This window comes from Antechinus flavipes, chromosome 3 (assembly GCF_016432865.1).
Source record: "Antechinus flavipes isolate AdamAnt ecotype Samford, QLD, Australia chromosome 3, AdamAnt_v2, whole genome shotgun sequence".
NCBI lineage: Eukaryota > Metazoa > Chordata > Mammalia > Dasyuromorphia > Dasyuridae > Antechinus > Antechinus flavipes.
Genome location: NC_067400.1, coordinates 266,524,103 through 266,532,595, shown reverse-complemented (window position 1 = coordinate 266,532,595; position 8,493 = coordinate 266,524,103).

Sequence of the window (8,493 nt, the reverse complement as noted above, 5' to 3'; positions counted from 1 at the left end):
AGTTTTTCTTTTAATTGTGTGGAAAAGATAGAAGAGAAAATAAAGGCCTGTTAATTGAACAACAAAACCTTGTAAACAAATATACAAGGCATTTATTTCGTTTGATTACACATATAAATTGCTTGGTTTAAAAAAAAATAAGTCACTGGAAAGAAAAAAAGAGAGGTTAAAAATATCTATTCTGCCTCCCTTTGAGTCATACAAGGACACTTCTGTGCTACAAGTAGGAGAAAGTCTTGCTATCCAGGCAATCAAAACAATAAATCGAGTCCTTATTTGCTGTTTTTTTTACTGAGGCAATTGGGGTTAAGTGATTTGCCCAGGCTCACACAGCTAGGAAGTGTTAAGTGTCTAATACTAGATTTGAACTCAAGTCCTCATGACTTCAGGACTGCATCACTTAGCTGCCCTTTCAAGTCCTCATTTGTAATATAAAAGTCCAGCAGCATTACCCTTCCTTTTATAGATGAGGAAGCTGTGACCCAGAGGAGTTAAAGTTAGGTGGTGAGACAATAATTTTGATACCTCCATTCAAATTAATCATCATTACTCTGTTCATTGTGACTTAATGTGTATCAATTATTGTATTAGTGAAATAAGCAAAATAAAATAAGTTTAAGTTATGTATGTTAATGCTGTTAGGATAAGAGTTATGATTAGTCCATCATGTATTGATGCTTATATTACTTAAATTTATCAGAGATTCATATTGTTGGTTATAAATGTAATAAAAGTATAATTACTCCACACCTAGACATTCTGTAATAAGGTTCATTTGCTGATGCAATGCCCACACCCATCCCTATGAATCACAGCCATCCCCTCCCTAAGAATCTTTGCCTTAAAAGCGCAACTTCCTTGGACTATAAGATATAACTAGTCAAAGACTAGGGTTTTATCATTTGTGAAAGTCCCAGTTTGTTATTATTCCAAAAATTTTAATAATTTTTGGAAAGCACCAGTTGAGATAATTGGAGGTAATAGCCTATGAAAAATCTGTTGAAAAAGGAGTTATAATAGGTGGACATGCCCCTCAGTCATAATTTTCCCTGTTTCTGGTGTTAACCAATCATGTCTCAATCTGTTAAAATACTGGCCACCCTCAAGCAGTGGGACATCCTTGAACATGAGAAAGATCTTAGAACCAGTTAATTAGGGATCTCTGATTCACTAATAAATTGATTGATCAAGTTCGAAGTCTCAGTGACTTTTGTTCCAGATTGGAATTCCTGTCCCATGGTGATTTACCAAAAATCACAAGGGTAGTAAGTAGTAGAACTAAGATTTGAATCCTGGTCCTCTGACTTCTCTGCTATCTCTGGTGCTCTTTCTAAGTGATAAAGTGGATAAAGTGTTGGACTTGGAGTCAGGAAGATGACTGTTTTTTAATTCAAATCCTGTCTTAGATACTTTGTAGATGTGTGATCCTGGGAACACCACTTAACCCTATTTGCCTCAGTCTCCTCTTCTGTAAAATGGAGAAGGAAATAACAACCCATTCCAGTATCATTGCCAAGAAAACCCCAAATGGGGTGACAAAGAGTCAAATGTGACTAAAATGACTAAACAACAAACAACAACATATGATTCTAAATCTAACACCTAAATACCACCAACTCTAATTATATTAGATTAGCATAGCCCTTGTAAGATCAATGCTCAAACCTCTTTATGCATAACCTAGGCTATAATCATCATCCCTATTTAAAATACCTCCAAACTCAATCCAGGTATAATGCCCCAATCTGATTGTTCTTCAAATTTTTAATATATCCTGCTAAACCAAACAGCAACCTTATTTTAGGTTTGTAAATATCTTATAATTCCTCTTTAGTTCTCCATCTACCTGATGTCTCCTTAGCTAAATCTTCATCCAGTTTGCTATGGTCCCTAAATGTAGATATTTCCCAAGATTCTATCTTAGGGTCTCCTCCTTTCAGTCTTTATATTATCTGGATGGGGTTCTTATCAGCTCTTATGGATTCAAACATCATCTCTATACTAATAATTCTCAAATCTATTTATCCATCCTAGTCTAACTCCAATGTCACATTTCCATCTACCTACTAGAAATCTCAAATTAGGTAGCTAGTAGATATTTTAAACTTAGCATGTCTAAAACTGAACTCATTATCTTTTCCCAAAACCCCTACATCATTTTTAAATTTCCCTATTACTGTCAAGGGCCCTACTATAATCCAGGTTCTCCAAACTTCACAACCTAGGAGTCATTCTCAGCACCTCACCCTCTCTCACATCCCATATTCAATATGCTAAGTATAATTGTTTCCTCTTTCATAACAACTCTAGTGTATGCCCCTTTCTCTACTCTGACATGCAACCACATTGGTGCAGGCCCTTATCACTTCACCTTGGGACTATTGCAATAATCTACTGGTTGGCCTGCCTGACACATATCTCTTTTCCTTTCTAGTCCATCTTCCATTCAATTGCCAAAACAATCTTTCTAAAGTGTCTCGTTAACTGGGCTGGTGACTTCTGGCCATTTGAAGTGGCTTCCTAGTCACTGTAGTCATAAAAGTTTTCACCTATGTAGTATTGGTGCCCTTCAAGCATGGTAGATTCCTAAAGACCATATAAATTTTGCCCTCCCTCTGACCAGACATATTTCATAAGGTGATGAGGGGAACTCCATCTACTTGAAATAAGTGATATTGTATCTCCATACTGTATTAGGGCTAAGTAAACTTCCTTTTAATTATCCCAGTGACCTAGAAGTGTTTCATTTTATCCCAGATATGAAACCTGAAATAACCAGAGGCCAATAAAATATGAGTTTTGGAATTTATATTGCATTAAAAAAAGTCAAAATGCCTCCAATTATCATGAAAGCTATGGAAATGAAATAAGAACCATTATTTCATCCTCTATAAAGTCAGGTACATGTGCATTTGAAACCCTTCATAAACTACAATGATTATTCATAAATGAACATGTATCCACAGCATTCAAAGTCTTGCCATGGCTCCATGTATGAAAAGTACAATGCTAGCTAGCGGGAACCTCTGTGTTCTTGTTACTAATTGTCAAGCCAAAATTAACACAAGCAGCTAAGAATGGATCCATACTTTGTTGCATCCCAACCTCAGAGGTTCCATTGTGTGTACAATGATCTTGGGACAAAAAGTGATGTACCAATTCTCCCTTCATTTAGTTCTGTGTTGTAGCCTTTGCAAGTAAAATAATTTAGTGTGTGGTCGCTGACTTTGCTGCCATTTTTTTCTTCATTAAAAATGTCTGACAACATTTCTGAAAATGTGATGCTAAAAACATCATGGGAACAAGCATATATCCCTGCTTCACTGCACTAGTGACTGGGAAAGCACAAGTGCATGATTGATTATCCAGAACCCATGCAAGCATACTATCATGAAACTGGTATGCAATGTTGATGAACTTCTCTGGGCAACCAAATTTTGCCACAGTTTTCCACAAGCCCTCATGACTGACAGTGTCAAAGATATTGGTGAGAACAACAGACTTGTTCTGCTCCTAGCATTTCTCCTGTCAAGCAGCAATCACATTATCAACAATTCCTCAGCCCTTTCTGAAGCCATATGCTATAAGCATGTCTAAATGTTGTTGTAGTAGAGAAAACTAAGACAGTTGTTGATCCTGGACCGGTTTAAATTGCAACTCCAACTCTGTCTACAGCCTTCCTTACTGATACATTACAGTGGGGTTACAAGAAATAACTAACCTGAAAAAGAGCTTTCCTATTACTAGGCCAACAACAAGCCTATCCAGTCACAAAACACTACATCCCCTATTCCTATCCCACTAGCCCCCCCAAAATATCCAATCCTAAAGTACAACATACCCAATCTACCTCATGCCTTAATAGAAACCTATACAAGTTTTCTTCTTTTGTTCCTTGGGGGTGCAGATAGGGCTCCCTTAGTGGCTAACTAACTCAATATTCACTGGTTTCTAAATTTATGATATTGAGTTTGGGTCATGGTTTTTATTCTGGTTCTAGAGGGAGACAACATGCTTAGAGAAATACTGGCCATGTCGGGCCACATTAACCTGGAAAGTTACAATCCTGGTCCATGGGATCATGGGGGAGTAGACCTCTTCTACAAATAACAGCAGAATTGATTTGATCATGGTTCCAGAATTGAGGAGATGAGGAGAGGGGACAAGAAGATGACTGGCTATCAAGGAATATTTAATAATGAAAAAATACTTTTACTTTTGATGGATAAATGATGACCTATAACTGTAGAATTTGGCATTCATTTTCAACTTAGAACAATATAACACAAATTTGTTTTCCTTGACTATTCTTTATTGTTACAAATAATGGGGCACGGGGGGGGGGGGAAGGGAGGAATGATGGGGAAGTGCACAATAATGGCACTGATGAGGGGGAAGCAAACAAAAGAGCATCAATTAAAAGTTTAAATAATACAGAGAAAAGAACAGAATGGAATACAAACAAGCTGGGCAGCTTATGGGCAGTTATGAAACAATTCCATCAGATTTAATAGTTTTTAAAAGCAAGGTATGTGTCAAATATTTGAAGTTGCATAGACCAGTTTCTTTTTTGGATTTCTTTGTATAAGAAATGTTTGTGTCGGAAAATGTTTTTCTAGATTATAAGAAAGGGGAAGATGAGGGGGAAAAGCAATCTGCTGAAGAAGATTGGGTGGGTTTGAATGAAAGGAACATGTAAAGAAATTTGCCTTTACAAGGAGAAAATTGGCCTCAGTGTAAGATAGAAAAAAAGAGGAGATAATGGGAAGGAGACATTTGAGATGAAGAGAAGGAAATCTCAGTGAACCGTCTCAATTTTTTTCAGTGAAATATGAGAATTCCTCAGCTGATAGAGTGGAGAAAAGAGGTGCTGTGGTAGAAAAGAAGTGCTATGGTAGGCTTATCTTCCTTCCGCCCAACTGCATTCCTGACTATTCAAACACTGACCAACAATTAACTTTTCTAATACACAAAGGATTAGAATGAACACAAACTTGCTTCACAAATCCTAGCATAGCAGAATAAGGGAAGACCCTAGAAACTTGAAAGATGTGATTTCAGTTTTAGCTAAAGTCCTACTTTCTGCAAGAAGCCATTCCCAAATTTCCTTAATCTTAACTCCTTCTCTCTGAAATTGCTCCCAGTTTATCTTGAATATAACATTTTAAAATAATATTAGCATAGACATAGCATTTTAAAATTTGAGAAGTGCATTAGAAATATCTGATTTTATAATTGTTTACATATTAGACTGATCTCCTTGAGAGCAGAGACTATGTTTTGCTTTCCTTTTTATCCCCCATGCTTAGTACAATACTTGTAATGTAGTAGATGATTAATAAATTAATTCAGTAAAGTTGATATATGGAATACACATATGATATATATATATACATAATTATGACATATACATATTTTATATAAATAGAAAGCTTATTCATTACCCTAAGCAATGATACAGATTTGAAATATTAAGATATTTAGGAAAGTTTTAGATAAATTGATGAAAAATGGATCTGTAAGAAATAAGGGAAGCTAGAGTTTTGCAAACATCTATACTATTTTTTGATATTTTCCACATTTTCAGAAAGGACAACTATGTCCTTCCACAAGATTTCTCTGATGTGCTTGTTGATGAAACTAAAGGCACTTTATAAAAGAAGAATCCAACGATAAAAACCAATAATCCATTTTGCTTAATCCATTTAAGTTAAGATCCTATGGCTTAACTGGAAATACTGAAAGGAGGTAAGGATTTGTCCATGTATTATTAAAAAGCATATACATTCCAAAGTGAGAGATCAGGTTTCCAAACTAGGAAACTCCACTACCCCAGTGGGACCTAATACTAACACCTTCAAACTAGGGCATTTCTGGTTTTCACATTTTGAGTTGAGGGCTGATGCTCTCCAAAGATGGCGGGGAGAGGGGGAGGTAAGAAGAGGGGAGGGGAAGGGGGAAAGAACAACCAGGAATGTCATCAAGGAACCTTAAGCACAATGATCTCCAAGTGACAGCAGAGGGAAAGAATTAATGTGCTCTTTTGAGAGCTGCTACCAGAACTTTATCTGTCACTTGCCAAGCTCTGTTTGAGACTTTTGGGTCCTTTTCTCCATATGAAATAAAGGCAGCTCAAGGATCAAAATGTTTTATGAGAAAGGATAAGATCCTTCTTAGATAGATCTTTTAGTTTCCCACCTGAAAGTTTCTAGCAAGTTCCCATACATGAAAGATTCCTGAGCAGGAGAGAAGAGAAACAAACAGTGGTAAGTAGAAGGAGTCATGGTTAGGGCATAAGCAAGCCATTGAGTTGTGAAAGACTAGGCCTAAAATGTCTCTGAGTTTTCTAGACCATAATAGTCTAGTTTGCCCACAAATTCCCAATTTGATTCATTTTAAAAAATACTTCCTAAGTGTTTCCTAAACCTAAGCTAACCCTTGAAATGACCAAAGTTTAAAAGTTGCCAATGTTGAGTTGTAGTCTGGTCTAAGGACAAAGGTCCAATATCTCCTACTTGCAGAATTCTAAAATGTAACTTTCCTTTTTGTGACTCCTTTGAAAGAGTAATTACTCTATAACTCATTTGGTGATTTTACTGCTTTATCGCTATAAAAACTAGAAACACTTTTCTGCATGAATCTCTTCTTTTGAAATTTAACACTTCTGTCACATGAATTTTGCCTCTTGCTTCCTGAATCACTTGTATCTCCTTTTTCTTCCATTTTGATTCATAGTCTCCTCCACCAGTTATCCTGATTTAATGTCTGATTCACAGCTTTAGATTTTCTCATTACTTCATTCTTTGATTTTCTTTCACATTGTCCACATACTTCAACTTTCCTTACTATCCTGTAACTTTCAATCCTATTTTCTTCACGTACACTTTTAACTTTATGGTTGTTATGAAGCAAGATCTGGAGTGCAAGCTTTTACTCTGTCTTTTTGGACCTTATTCAGCAGTTCAGCCTTTGATTGGTACTGGATCAATGAGCTACATGACCAATGCTAGCATTTCAGATGGTGCTTATTTTGTAACCTGACTCCTGGATCAGATTTTATTGGATTGCAAGATATTTATTTCTACTGAGTTTTAAGATACAATCAAGTCCCTTCAAATTGGGGTTGATGTATGTGTATGGTTTGTAGCTGAGCTCAGTATGAAAAAAGTCCCAATGTGGTGTTTCTAAAAGCCATTGTTCATCAATGATTATTTCCTTTCTCAGTTCAATTTTTTTCTTTGCTTTTACTGCATTTTCAATCGGATCTAGGTAACTCCTAGAATGCTTCTGATAATGCTAAATTGAAATAGAACCAAAGGCATGTTTCCCCCAAAGAGCTAGTGAAATTGGCAGAATAATGAGACAATTTAAAACTCATTCTGATAACAACAATCCAAAAATAAATAAATTGTGATAAGAGTAATGGAAAAAAAAATCTGTTTGGATTAGATTCTTTGGTCATTCCTGACCAGAAGCAAGCTCCATCTTTAATGAAAGACAAAGTTTCCCTTTGTTTCTCTCTTGTTGCCCTAAACATTCTATTTTGCATCATAATTATTTATGTATATCTTATTACTCTTATTAAACAATAAGCCCCATGAAACCCAGAGCCCTCTTAGTATGTCTTACACATAATAATGAGAGTGCCAGCTGGTAAATGTCAGAGGAAGGACTGGAACTTATCTGAGAGGCCAATACTTTATCCATTGTCTATCTCCTTTCTTACCTAGCCTTAATCATTGAATGGGCATTACCTGAGTCAAACTGAGACATGAAAGACTTTAGCTTAAAAAGCTATACCCATTATACTCAAGGCCATCTCTAGTCATCTTGATTTATATCTTCCCACTGAACCCAGATGGCTCTGGAGGGGAAAGTGAGATAGGTGACCTTGCACAGGCCTTCCTCACTTAAATACAATTTAGTTGTCCGTCATGGCATCAACTCCCTGATGTCATGGTCCTCTTTGAGAACAAAGGACAAACAACAACAACAGCAACATTGTCTTTCTCAAGCCAGCAAATAAGAATCATTGATTGTATTTTGGCCTGTTATATGTAAGAATGAATAAAATGTATAATCAATATTTATTATAAAGTGCTCCAATATGCATTCATTTTTTAATCCTTATAATGAATTATATTTAACTACACCCTTGGGCACCTAAGTGATATAGTGGATAGAGCACTGACTCTGGAGTTCTAATGTCCTCAAACAGTTCACTTGATACTATTTACCTTAATTTCCTCATCTGTAAAATGATCTGGAGAAGGAAATGCAGTATTTTTGATAAAAAGAGGGGATCAGAAAGAGTCTAACATGCTTGAAACAAGTGAATAACAACAGACCACCCCTACATTTCACAAATTAGAGAAAAGCAACTACAAAAGTTTAAATTAAATAGTAGTTTAGCAATAGTTATTTAAAACCAGAACACTGAAGGATTTTATGTTTTGTTTTTCTCTCATCTCTTTCCTACACAAATCAAAAAAC